A 14,939-nucleotide genomic window follows, 5' to 3' on the forward strand; every position below is an offset into this window, starting at 1 on the left:
GCGACCACATAATGTGTTCACATAAACAAATAACAGTGAAAGCTAGCTTATATACAAAACTATATGGTATGTAGGCCATGTCTTTCTTCGATGTCTACTGCTTAAGCATTTTATACCTTTGGGTTTAACACACGCCATCTTGGAGCGTACTCCTCCCCATGGAGTCATACATTAAAGGCTAATTATTGCCATTACAAGGAGTACAATCCAAATGCTGTCGGATAAATTGTATACAGACATAAGAATAGTAAGGTGCAAAGTTTCAATCAAAAACTGTGAACATTTTACTCTTATTAACCAACCCTGTATGGGGTGATAAATACTGAAGGTACATGTGTGTGGATACATGCGCGAGCAGAACAATTGATATCCTATTTACTACTATGACTCATAAATTGGGTTATACAATGAGAAATGCCTTCACCATAATCATATATGCACACTTCGTGAATATTTTGTAAACACATTTTCATTGCTAAACCTTCATAATGAATGGCAATCTGAAAGGATTACTTTATGTCCAAGTCATTTGCCACCTCACTTATCCACATCAGAATGTGGAAAGGAACAGGTCAACTATCAACTAATGCTATCATTTAAATACATAGAGCTAATATGAGCAATAGTTATGTACATTAAGGTGCCAAAATGCATGTCAACAGTTGGTCATTAAAGTGCAAAGTGCCGTATGTACAAGTACATCATTCCACAGACCAAAACAGAGGTGGGTGCAAACAATTCATCCGTGCATTGGAATGTCAAAAATGTATATGTACAACACATACATTAATCTTTGTAAAAATACATCTGGGTAATTACCCAGTAAAGTGTTTAATACCTTTTGCCATATACCCATGTACATAGATGTTTGGTACATCTGAGTGCAAAATAGCATGTAAATGATTTCTCAATAAAGTTCCTAGTTCATCATTAAGTGTATTAAATTGTTTACATCGCTGGACGTTCCATGCCAGATGAAGATAAAGTGCTCCATGCCTGTTACCGGAAATCCATGTACATGGTTGTTTAGTACATTCGAGGACAAGATCGCATGTAAAGAAATGTATCTAAGTGCAAGGTGCGTCATTATGTTAGTACTGGTTACTATGTCTATTAATGCTGACAACTGCTTGCCACTGTATCTCTGTTACTTTGTTGGAAGCTGCTGTGCATATATTACCTCATGACAGAGCCGTGATTGACGCACAAGAAAAATATGGTGTAATGTAATTCGGTACAGCCTTGATAACACATTAAGCGCTATTAGACGCATCCCAAGGTGGGTAATTATTATTAGTAAATATACTAATAATTACCCAGCTACCCTCAACCTATAAAAATCATTTTTTATAATAGAACAACAAAATTCCCCTCACTTCCAAAGATGACCTTAATCCAATATCAGTCTGAATACCTTGGTCAAATGGAGGTGGGCAGGGGAAAAAACATTTATTGATTATCTGTCTATCGGAAGTGACAAATGACAGTGTGAGAGGCCAAATTAACCATGAGAAAGAAAAGGAAAGAAAAAGACAAGGAATAAAAGGAAGAAAAAGACAGCCCCCACCCCTCCAAATGGGAAATTGTGCCCATTTGACCACAATATTTTCTAATTTAGGTGATGGGATAGATCTGAAAACCCCAATGTAATTCTGCACTCCCAAAATAATTATAGGCATGACAACAGTTCACATATTCTATTTAGGTCCCCAAAAAGATGTAGAGCTCTTGTGACCATTGGGGCTCTGTGTCTCAAAATCTATGATGCATCTTGTTTCTTGTTGTCACTGAATTAGTTGTCTGACACTGCCTCTTCGTGACATTTCAATGCCGTGTACACCAAAGAACTGTAAACACTCCAAATTGCCACTATGTTTTTCTTGGCAATGTTTGGCCATCGGGTACACCTGATAATTATTTTTACATGTTGGAGGGTGCAAAACTCTAGTTTAGATATGGTGCTCCTAATGTACCATTTTCTAAAACATATACCACAAATTGTGTTACAAGTGATCTTGGAGGCTATCTTCACATTGTGATCTAATATCGCATGTGTGTAAGAGGTGGTGTTTTGGGCAACTCTGCAAACCTTACATTTGATGCATTTATGAAACCCAATTGCAGATTCCATTAACCAGTTATTGCCCAATCTCATTGCATAACTCTGCATAAAGCTTGACACCAGCATATCTTTCATGGATATAGATCTGCGTAACCCTACGCATGCATGTCTGCCCAAATAGGGTGCCACACTTTTGTCTAGCATAAGGATATGCCTGTGTCATGGTACAGTGCCTTTGATTGCTTTAGCTGATTCATCAAACCAGAGAATTAATCTTATTTCTTCCCTATCAGAGCCTGATGCTGTTTTTAGATTTCTAGTTGACAATAGGGTATCCCTATTGATTTTACATACTTTGATGTATGCTCTTCAATTGCCCTATTAGTATATGCTTGTTGACTAACGCCCATGGTTGCTGTTTACTCTCCATCATAAGAGTCTAGGGTCGAGCAATTTCTTTTAAGACTGATGAATTCTCCATAAGGGATACTCCACACCAAAACGTACAGGGGGGAATTTGATCCTGTTGATTTGCTATGTAAGGAAATCCATAGTCCCACACATAGCAAAGGGTGCTCCTTAGACTGGATGGCCGATTTAAACTGCCACATCTCTCACATCAAATACCCCATGCCCATGGTCTGACCAACATGTTATTCTGTTCACCCCCCTCGGTCTACAATCCAAAGCACCCATCAACACGATGCCCCCCTCCCTAGCCCGCAGTGCCCGTAAGCGAACTAAAGAAAATCTCCTGCCTTTTCTGGATGCCCTCAACCCAGACACCTCAGACCACCTTGACGCAATCTTGTGGACCTATACTCCATAACACTAGCAGATACAATCAAATCGATTGCCCCACTTGCTCCCAGAAAAGCCAAATCATTAGCACACATGAATTCCTGGTATACCCAGGACCTCACAGAATTTAGAGCAAAAAAGAGACCATCCCAAAACTTCTGGAGAAACCTGCCTTCTGACGCACTCAAACAAGAGTTCATAAACCTGTCCAAACAATACAGAAACACAATCATTCAAGCCAATGCGTTCAATTGCAGACTCACAAACGCGACCTCTAATATCAGAGAATTATTCTGCATCCTTAGGGAACTTGAATCCCCGGTCACTCCACCACCTCCGCTGACTAAAGACTGCGCCTGGTTCGACAGTATCCAGAGTGCCATGCTGAATAAAATTAGCTTACTCCAAAAATAATCAACAAACAAGCCACCTTGAACCATGCCAAACATACCACCCTGTTTGATACTGTCACAGCCTCCGAGAACCTCCACTCCGCCTGCACCACTCCCCACCATTATTTAGATTCAACACAATCTCCGCCGAAGAAACCCTGCACATCCCGAAAAGCCTAACGCCCTCAAAATGCAAGGGAGAGGTATGCCCAGCCGCCTGATGCAGAAGCACGGGCGGCGTTTATTACGTCGGTCATAAACTCCTCTTTCACTACTAGGTACCTGCCAGCCTCAAAGAAGCATGGGTCTTACCGCTCCAAAAAAAAAACACCCTTGACCCAACGTCACTCAACTATCGCCCCATCACGACCATCCCCTTCCTGCTAAAAATACTCAACATAGCAGCCTATGTCCAAATACAGCGGCACCTCGAAGTACTTGGAATATTCCAGTCTGGATTCTACCAAGGGCATGGAACCAAATCTGCTCTACTTGACATAAAAAAACAGATTTATGACATCAGGGACAAGGGTCCATAAATAGCCACGCGCTGCGTCTGTTGTTCAGTTCTGTTTTTCCGCGCTTTGTGGGGCCTCGGAACGTCGTTGCTCAGTTCAGTCAGGATAATCCTATATCTACTCGAATAAATACCTACTCGTTCTCGATGGCATCTTCATCGGAACCGATGACGCCGCGATCCGGCTTCAAGAAATGTCGAGACTGCTGTAAAAAAATGTCGATAACGGATCCACACAGGATCTGCTTGTGGTGCTTGGGAGCCGAGCACCATTGTTCGGAGTGTGAGGACTGCATGTACATGACGGCGAAAGCCTTGAAGGAGCGCAAGGGGAAGCTCGAGAGAGGTAAGTCAGTCAAAACCTCCTCGAAGGTTTCTTCGGCTGAGTCGAGGCATTCGTCTCCTCGCCGTCGAAAACATTCCCATTCTAGATCTCGAAGTAGCTCCCACCATTCGTCGAGATCAAGACACTCAAAAAAGAGACGTCGAAGATCCCCTTCCTCGTCATCTTCTGTTTCCCCTGAAAGGGTCTCCTGTCCCACAAAACACAGCTCTAAGGCTGAGTGGGAGGAATTCAGAAAGAAAATGTTAAGGGTCTTCGAGAAAGCGGCCTCGACCCCCTCGAAGACAGCTGAGGGTGATACCCCGGGTGAAAAACCCAAAAAATCAAAACGCCGCGTGTCGCAGCACCCGGCGAAACATTCCACCCGAGAGCGCCACGAGCCATCGGGTAAGAAGGCACCATCTTCGACGCCGTCGTCGAAGATTCCTTTGACGCCGTTGTCGAAGGGTTCCTCGACGCATCGGTCGATCGACTCGATGCCATCGTCGACGCCGACATCGACGCTGATGAAAGAGAAGACCAAGGCTACTCTACAGCCAACGGTGATTCCAAGGGCCTCTGGCACGACGCTGAGACCGTCGTCGATGTCCTCGAGTAGGATCCCGATCCTCTCGAGTTCTTCGAGACCTCTTCCATTTTTCTTGACGCCGTTCTCGGTGCCTTCGAAGCCTGTCACATCAGCGTCAACGACATCGACGTTTTCTCGTCCAATAATGATGAGTTTGGCTCCTTCTGCCTTAGAGATGGATTTTTCACCATTTCAGAGGTCGGAGTACCCTGGACTATCTTCAATTTATGAAGAGGGGGAAGATTCTGACCAGGAAACATTTGGGTTACAGAGGACCATACTGCCTATTTCAGAGGATTTCACCTATGGGGAAAGAAGGTTGAGGGACCTACAGGAGTCACTACATGAGGCAAGTGGGCTGGACACTTCCCCAGAAGTGGAATTTGTTAAGCCAGACCCAGGGGAACATGCCGAAACACCCTATAGAACCCTTATGGCAAGAATTATTGAATTTATGGGTTGGTCTGCGCCTTCGCCTGTTTTTCAACAGGATGACCTAACAGACATATTAGACAAAGGTCCACAGGAGGACCCTGTGGTCCCCTTCCATGCAGCCTTACAAAGGAAAATTACATCTAATTGGGAAACTCCTGAGGTTATCCCTGCGGTCAATAAAAGATTTGTCAGCCAAGTATAGGGTAGCGGCTGCTGACCCTGAATACTTACCAAAACACCCGACTCCAGAGAGCCTGGTGGTTCAAGCGGCAACTTCATCTAGCAGTAGGACAGCTTACCCTACTGTCCCACAGGATAGAGATGACAAGAGGTATGATTCTATGGCAAAGAAAGTCTTCTCTGCTTGTAGTATGGCGTTGAAGTCCAACACTGTGGGAGTGTGCTTCATCTGCGGCTGACTGCATTCCCGAAGGAGAGGAAAAGGAAGCTTTCCTTAACATTATTAAAGATGGCAAAGATGCCATGTGCGAATCACTTCAAATTGGCATCGATTCCGCTGACAGTATCAGCAGGGCCATGGCGGCAAGTACAACCGTTGTCTATTCGGTACGGCCCCATCATACCTTAAAAAGGAATTTCGCTGGTATGAACCAAGCCGTTGTCTAAGATCAGCCAAAAAAGGGCTACTTAAAGTTAGCCATACTAGAGTCAAAGCTAATGGACTCGGGAGAGCTTTTCCCACCAAAGCCATTGCACTCTGGAACGAGCTTCCAGATAACCTCAGACTGGAAAGCAGTTACTCCCTATTTAGGAAGCAGCTGAAAACGTTACTTTTCCGGTAATTCGTTAATTATTCAGCTTGGACTCCCTTGAGTCCTCCTTTTCTTTTGTATTCCTGTGACCTCTTTTTTTTCGTGTTCTTGTCGCGCCCTGATGCTTGCGAGCTTCGGCGTGTTATAAATACATAAATAAACAATCCGCAGGCATGCGTGGTTGCGAAAGTCTCGCTTTGCTCCAGATGTACAGGCCAGACTTTTGAATATGCCCTTTGACGGCTCTTCACTATTCGGAAAAAAGGCTGATGACAGTCTGGAAAAGTTGCAGACTTCTAAAGCAGCAGCAAAATCTTTAGGAGATGCTATCCGCCAAACTCCTTTTCGCCCCACAGGAACCTCTGGGAGAGGAAAGTCCTTTCGCTATTATTCCGCATTCGGGAAAGGCAGAGGACAACCGGCTCAAAGAGGCCAAAGGAGATCCACCCGAGGTGGACGGGTCAAAGGTACTAAGGCCGCAGCAGCAGCAGGTGCCTCTTTACCCTCGGCATCTGCATCAGCCGCCCCCGAACCACTCTGAGGCCTTTCCACACAATATACCTGTAGGGGGCAGTTTAACTCACCATCTGACGGAATGGCAGGCTATAACATCAGATGCTTGGGCATTGGAGACAGTTGCTCAGGGTTACTGCCTACCCTTTCTACACATCCCTCAGAGTCATCCACCGGGGAACAGCTCTCTAAAAGTTCCAGATCTGCTCCTCTTGCAGGAAATTATAGACCTGCTAGAGAAAGGTGCCATAGAACCGGTACCGGTACCTGTAGCGGACAGGAACAAGGGCTGGTACTCCCCCCTACTTTCTCATACCAAAGAAGGATGGAGGACTGAGACCCATCCTGGACTTACGAGAATTGAACAAGTTCCTCGGGAAGGACAAGTTCAAGATGGTAACTCTCTCTCAGATCCTTCAGGCCCTCCAGCTCCAGGACTGGCTGGTATCTCTGGACCTTCAGGATGCTTATTTCCATGTGCCAATCCATCTCAAACACAGGAAATACCTGAGGTTCGCAATTGGCGACTCTCATTATCAATTTCGAGTTCTGCCATTTGGGCTGACCTCCGCCCGAGGGTCTTAACCAAGCTGATGTCGGTAGTGGCGGCGAGTCTAAGGAGGGAAGGAATCCACGTCTACCCCTACCTGGACGATTGGCTGATCAGGGCTGTATCTTCGAAACAAGCCCAGGCCCAGTTAGATTATGTCTGCCACTTCCTTCACAAACTGGGCTTCTCCCTCAATTTAAAGAAGTCACAGATGATACCATCACAGAGACTACAGTTCATTGGAGCGGTCCTGGACACTTCCCTGGGAAAAGCCTCGCCACCAGAGGTGAGGGCTCAAGATATTCTACAGATGGTCACCAAGTTTCAAAATGCCCAACGTCTCCCAGCCTTCGACTTTTTGAGGTTGCTAGGCCTCATGGCATCCTGCATCTTCCTTGTGCCAGAGGCTCGCCTGAGAATGAGATCTCTTCAGTGGGCACTGAGAAGTCAGTGGTCGCAATTCTCAGGGAGAACGACAGATCTCCTCCAGATTCCGGACAAGGTAGCCCGCGACCTTCAATGGTGGGCCTATCCAGAGTACATCTTGAAAGGAGAACTGTTTTGGCAACCATTGCCGGAGGTAACAGTAGTCACAGATGCCTCACTCACGGGTGGGGAGCCCATGCCAACGACTTGACCATCAGCGGTCGTTGGTCTCCATCGGAGTCCAGACTACACCTCAACCTATTGGAGCTGAGAGCGATCAGACTAGCGCTGAAAGCTTTCCTGCCATCAGTACAGGGGAGAAATGTCCTGATAATGACGGACAACACGGTGGCCATGCACTACCTCAACAAAAGAGGAGGCGTAGGATCACTGCCACTGTGCAGAGAGGCAATGCAGCTCTGGTTTTGGGCAATCCAAGAAGGAATCTCTATCGGCAGTCCACCTAGCCGGAGAGAAGAACTTGACAGCGGACTCTCTGAGCAGGCAGAGCACAGTCTCCCACGAGTGGTAACTAGCTAAGGAAGTCCTTCAAGAGATCTTTGCCCTTTTTGGAACCCCTCAGGTGGATCTGTTCGCCACAAGCACCAACAGGAGGTGCGATCTGTTCTGTTCAAGGGAATTTCCCCCGAGAGGAGCTCTAGGAGACACGTTCGTAGTGGATTGGGAGTTTCCACTCCTTTACGCGTTCCCACCAGTCCCTGTTATTCCTCAAATGATCAGGAAGTTGAGAAGATTCCGGAAAACCATGATCCTAATTGCCCCGGATTGGGCCAGGAAAACGTGGTACCCGGACCTTCTAGATATGTCCATCTGTCCTCCAATCCGTCTTCCACTCAAAGAGAATCTTCTCTCGCAGAAGGGAGGTCAGGTTCTCCATCCAGACACCAGAACCCTCAACCTTCACGCTTGGCTTCTGAAAGGGTGAGGTACAAGGATTGGGATCTCCCTGATGACGTCATGGAGGTGTTGCTTTCAGCCAGAAGGCCAGCAAAAAAGTCTTTTTACCGCTGCCGTTGCAACAAATTTTGCAGCTGGTGTAGGGAAGAGAATATCGACCCTTTTTCATGTGGTACACCAACGGTGTTATCGTTTCTACTCTACTTGGCAAACTCAGGCCTTCAAGTTGGCACTGTAAAAGGCTATCTCGCAGCGCTTTCTATCTTCAAGCGCACTGCGGAGGAACCATCGTATTTCAAACTTCCTCTGGTGATACAATTTCTCAAGGGATTAACTAATGTTTATCCTCCAAAACCATTCCAGGTACCCTTATGGGACTTAAATGTAGTCTTAAACTTCCTAATAGGCACTCCATTCGAACCACTTCACTCTTGTTTGCTGAGATTTCTCACGCTTAAAACTGTCCTATTGGTAGCACTAACATCTGCTAGGAGGGTGAGCGAGCTACAAGCTCTCTCCTGTAAAACCCCACATACAATTTTCCACAAGGACAAAGTTGTCCTACAGGTGAAGCCTAATTCCCTCCCAAAGGTGGTTTCTGAATTTCATATTACTCAGAAAATTACCTTACCTTCGTTCTACCCTCCTCCCCCACCGGGGAAAGAGGAAGAAAGGCTACATAGGCTGGACCCAAGGCGAGCTCTCAGCTTTTACATCAGCATAATGGCTAGGATCAGGCAAGCAGACCAACTGTTTGTAGGATACTCCGGTGACAAGTTGGGACTACCCATAACAAAGCAAACCATCTCCAGGTGGATTATTTTGGCCATTCTGGAATGTTACAAACTGGCAGGGAAAGAGCCATCCCAAAATCTCAGGGCTCATTCAACCAGGGTATCGCAGCCTCTTCGGCTCTCCAAAGATGGGTACCGGTCCGAGACATATGTGCGGCTGCCACATGGTCGTCCGCACATACATTCACAAAATTTTACAATCTGGATTCCCCCACTAGTCAAGAGACCAGATTTGGCAAGGCCGTATTACATTCGGTCCATCCCTAAAGGGATACGTAACATTCTCACTCCCACCTCCAATTACATGACACTGCTATGGAAGTCTATCAAAGATAAGGAATACGTCGGAGGACACCATCCCTTCGAAGAACAAGTTACTTCTTAACTTGTAACGTTCTTTCGACGGGATGTTCCTCCGACGTATTCCTTATCGCCCCGCCCATCCATCCCCGCAGTGATACTTCCCTTGTGGTTGCAGCTTACGCTCCTTCAAGGTCAATAACCAATTCAGGCATGACTTTTCTTATGCTACAAAACGGAACTGAGCAGCGGACGCAGCGCGTGGCTATTTATGGGCATGGTGACGTCGGCGCCGATACGGTGGCCGTCGAGGGACATCGACTCGGCGGACGTCGACGCGCAGCGCCCCCTACAGAAAACATTTCCAAGGCCAGCAAGCTGGAAACCTATTATCAAAGATAAGGAATACGTCGGAGGAACATCCCGTCGAAAGAACGTTACAAAGTAAGAAGTAACTTGTTCTTCTCACCAGAAGCGACGTCTTGGATTGCCTGCTTCCTAGAAGGTAGTAGAATGGAGGTCTTCTCAGAGAACGCAAGTGCTACACCCTCACCAATCACCTGCAGAGTCCCCCAAGGCTTGTGCGTCTCCCCAACCCTATATAACATCTTCAGGAAGCCCCTCTTCGATCTCCTAGACGCCCTCGATATTGTATACACATACTACACAGACGACACACAGTCTCCTCCTGCTCTCTGGCACATATTCCCGAAGACGCCGCCACGTGAAACTCTACCTTCGCCATGATTCAAGCATGGATGACCTCTGCCTGAACGATGGGACAATGGAGCTGCTTATCATAGGACACAGAGCGGCACTAAATAAACGAAACCCTGAATACTCGACCTTCGTCATAGACGGCTTCCCACTCCCAGTCTCGCCTTCTGTCAAAACCCTTGCAGTCTATCTGGATGCATCACTAACACTAACCAGACAAGTCAATGCCATCCCCTCCTCCTCAACAGCATACTCTACCAAACTCTTGCCTCAAGACCCTTTCTATCGCCAGACAGCTGCCGGACGATCGTTCGCCCTGTGGTGGGCTCAAGGTTAGACTACTGCAATGCTTTATTTGCTGGCACCTCAGCCCATAATCTTAAACTGCAAACCATCCACAATAACACCCTAGGAGCTGCCCTCAACCTCCCCAGATCTGAACACAGATCAGCTGCCCAGAAGGCACTGGCTCCCCATCCGGGAAAGAATACTTTTCAAGACCCTAACCATCACCCATAGATGCATTTCCAAGTCAGCACCGCCCTACCTCTCCCAAAGATTCTCCAAATCACACTCAACCAGACCCATTAGAACACCATACACACAAAGACCAGTTCAACCGAAATTCCAATTAGCTAAAGCGGGTGGCTCAAGCTTCCCAGTTATAGCAGCGAAGCAATGGCACTCCCTCCCACTCAAACTCCGATCAGAGGACTCCTGCTGGGCTTTGCGCAAAGCCCTCAAAACATGCCTCTTCAATTAACCCGCCCTGATTCATGCATCCGACCACACCCTGATTCTGTAGCTGCATGCATGTACTCATATGACTGTAACGCATGTACTTCTAGAACTGTATGTAACACTGTAACTAAGTATATTACCTATTGTGCCTAAGGGTCTTCTGTAAGCGGTTCACCCTAACGCTCTGATGCTAGAGGGCTTGTGTGCGCTATACAAATGAAAAAAATATATAAGGATGTTCTTAAACGACCATCGCCCTGTTCGAATACAACATCCAAAAAGACAATCGAGTCTCTGCTGTGAGACTCTGTGAACCTGAGTTTATCTTCGTTATTGTTCAACCTCCTTACAAAATTGAACCATTCTGCCTCACTTCTGCTCCAAATTACGAATAGTTTGCCACTGCTTGCCTATGCAGACGATACAGTCTTGCTGGCCCGTACTCCAAGAGCCTTGTAGTGTCTTATTGATGATTATTCTGTATTCATGGACTCCTTGGAACTAAAAGTTAATGCCCAAAAATCGGCTGTCATGTTTTGTAGTGGGAGGGGGGGGGGGAGTGTCTACCCAAATTCCAGACCAGGTTTAGCAAGGGTGTGTTAATCCCCGGAGTGGATAGTTTTGATTACCTGGTGGTTAGATTTTCATTGAATTTTAGCACTGAAACCCATGTAAATAATTGGTATTACCCGAATTGTTAGTTTACAATTGTTCGAATGACACAATTGTTCGAATAACAGGGGTCCTAATTGACCTTTTGCACAATTGACCGTATGGTCATTTTAATATATATTATGGGTTGGGTTGGTGTAATAATAATATAAGGGGATTGGGAGGGGGGTTGGGGTGGGGGTTGGATTGGGTGGGGGGCTGTGGGGGTTTCCCCCCGCATATATATCCTAATTGACCGTTTAAATTCGGTCAATTGTGCAGAAGGTCAATTGTTATTCGAACAATTGACATTCAAACAATTCGTATACAACCAAATAATCAGACTGCAGGATTTAAACAGGAATTTGAGGGGGGTAGCTAGAGCTATGGGCATGTTTAAATCAAAACCGGTTGAATTGGTGCTCAGTACATAATGGAAAAGATACCTCTGTTGCTGGGTAGGGCATGGAGATGTGGGGGTATGGCAAGACTGAGCACATCCAGGTGGTGGAGAACACCTTCTTAAAAAGATTATTGGGGCTTCCTCGATCAGCTCCAAATTTTTTCAGTGTACCAGGAATTTGGCTGCAGGTTTTTAGTGATCCTATTGCAGTCCAGCATGTAAGTCATTGGCTCAGAGTTCGGGGGAAGGAACAGCAAAGTTGCTCTGAAACATGGGCTAATTACATATCTGGTGCCCAGGGACCCCCACCTGAATATTCCCTGGCTTAGGCATGTAAAAGTTACATTGGGGAAGGTGGATGCCACCCATTATTTTTATGTGACAGATGTTATGCCCTTCAGGTACTTAGTCTGTGAAAGCCAGGGTACTCCAGCATATCTTGGACAAATGGGAGTCATATGAGATCATGAGCCCTGTCAATAGGAACCACACAATTATTGTGGGCCCTGGTCTCCAGAAGTATCTGCGATGGGCCCAGAATCCTTTGCAGCGTATGGTTATCAGCAGTGCAAGGTTTAACCTGAAAGCAGTGGTGGTGACCTGGTCTAAATGGCAATGAGAGTCAACCGTGTATCTTTGGTGAAGCACCTAAAGAAGATTTGGTACACTTTGGCCCTCATTACAAGTCAGGCGTTAAGGGTTTAACGGCGCCGTTAACCTTTAACGCCTGATTCACACTTTAGCGCCTGCTTTTTGCAGGCGTTAAAGTCCAAGGCGCTAAGCGACCTTGGTGCTAATTACGGCACCGTAATTTACAGTGCCGCAATTAGCGCCTTCCCCATCCCCATTTGAAGGGATTGTGTCCTCCGACGTATTCCTTATCTTAGATATCTCTTTCCAGCTTTGCTGGACTCGGAAATTTTTTCTCTCTAGAGGTCGCTGCGCGTCGACGTCCGCCGAGTCGATGTCCCTCGACAGCCGCCGTATCGACGTCGACGTCATCCTGCCTATAAAGGCCGCGCGCAGCTCAGTGCCTCGGAATATCATTGCTCAGTTTCATAGAGAATTATTCACTTTTCCTCGAGATATTCGATCCATACTCAATGGCTTCCTCGTCTGAACCGACGACCCCTCGGTCCGGCTTTAAAAAATGCAGAGACTGTGGAAAAAAGATGTTGCTGACGGACCCTCACAGGGTCTGTCTGTGGTGTTTGGGAGCTGAACACCATTGTTCGGAGTGCGAGGACTGTATGTCCATGACAGCTAAGGCCCTGAAGGAGCGTAGGGGGAAGCTGGAAAAAGGTAAGACTTCTAAAGCTTTTTCTTCCTCGACGAAGTCGAGACATTCGTCTCCTCGTCACCATTCGCGCTCCAGGTCTCGAAGCGGGTCCCATCACTCCTCGAGATCGAAGCACTCGGAAAGGAGACGCCGAAGATCCCCTTCTTCGTCCTCCTTTTCCTCTGTTTCACCTAAGAGAATCCGTTGCCCCACGAAACATAGTTCCCGGGCTGAATGGGAGGAATTCCAAAAAAATATGATGAGCGTCTTCGAGAAAGCGGCCTCGACCCCCTCGAAGACTGCCGAGAGCGATGCTCTGGTCGAAAGACCCGAAGGTCCAAAACGCCGCGAGTCGCAGCACCCGGCGAAGGAAGCTTCTCGAGCGCGTCACGAACCCTCGAGTAAAGCAAAGACCTCGAATCCTTCTTCGAAGGTGCCGTCGACGAGGGTTCCGTCGACGCCGAGGTCGGTGTCTTCGACGCCGTTGTCGAAGGGACCTTCGACACACGGGTCTGTCGACTCGACGCCATCCTCAACACCGGCGTCGACGCCAAGGAAAGTCACGGGTGCGGCGCACCCAGTGGCTATTCCCAGGTCTTCGATGACTATGTCGTCGAGATTGTCGACATCCTCAAGCAGAATTCCAATTCTATCGAGGACCTCGAGGCCTCTACCTTTGTTTTCGACGCCACGTTCGAAGCCTTCGGCGTCAACGACATCGACGTTTTCGAGGCCGATTACAACAAGTTTGGCACCCTCTGCCTTGGAGATGGGTTTCACACCCTTTGTGAGTTCAGACCAATTGAGAACAATGTCCTCAATTATGGAAGAGGGAGAACTGTCTGACCAAGAAGAGACATTTGAGTTGCAGGGATCTGCAACCCCAGTTCAAGAGGAGTTATCCTCGGAGGAACGCAGATTAAAGGAACTCTATGATTCCTTACATGAGGCAAGTGGTTTAGACACTTCCCCAGAGGTGGAGTTCGCTAGGCCAGACCCGGGGGAGCATGCTGAAACCCCTTACAGAGCCTTAATGGCCAGGATCACAGAATTTATGGGGTGGTCAATACCTTCACAGGCTTTCCAACAGGATGACCTCACGGATATTCTTGATAAAGGTCCACAGGAGGATCCTGTAGTACCTTTTCATAAAGCTCTTCAAAGAAAAATCATGACGAACTGGGAAACCCCAGATGTCGTCCCGGCAGTAAATAAAAAACTGTCTACTAAATACAGGGTATCTTCTGCAGACCCGGAGTTTTTGTCCAAACACCCATCCCCAGAAAGTCTGGTGGTACAGGCAGCATCTTCTACTGACATCAAGACTGCTTACCCTACCGTCCCACAGGACAGGGACGATAAAAAATACGATGCTATGGCTAAGAAAGTCTTTTCGGCATGTAGCATGGCGTTAAAATCTATTAATGCTACTTGCACCCTTGCTAGATTCAGCCATACACTTTGGGAGTGTGCTTCTACAGCGGCTGACTGCATCCCGGAGGGAGAAGAAAGGGAGGCGTTGCTAAATATAAAGGACGGTAAAGACGCTATGTGCGAATCCCTCCAGACGGGCATTGATTCGGCTGACAGTATCCTCAGAGCAATGGCGGCAAGTACAACAACCAGGAGATTTGCTTGGTTGAGAAAGTCTGGTTTTGCCCCAGATGTGCAAGCCAGGCTCTTGAACATGCCATTTGATGGCTTTTCTTTGTTTGGGAAAAAGGCGGATGACAGTTTAGAAAAACTGCAAACATCA

General features: G+C 47.0%; 1 protein-coding gene across 3 annotated transcripts in view; it reads left to right on the forward strand.

Moving 5' to 3' along the window:
* HEATR6 (HEAT repeat containing 6) overlaps positions 1-14,939 on the forward strand; it is a 1,218,923-nt gene that overhangs the window by 989,494 nt on the left and 214,490 nt on the right. The window lies entirely within an intron of this gene.

This window comes from Ambystoma mexicanum, chromosome 9 (genome assembly GCF_040938575.1).
Source record: "Ambystoma mexicanum isolate Mex_15411 chromosome 9, UKY_AmexF1_1, whole genome shotgun sequence".
Taxonomy (NCBI): Eukaryota; Metazoa; Chordata; class Amphibia; order Caudata; family Ambystomatidae; genus Ambystoma; species Ambystoma mexicanum.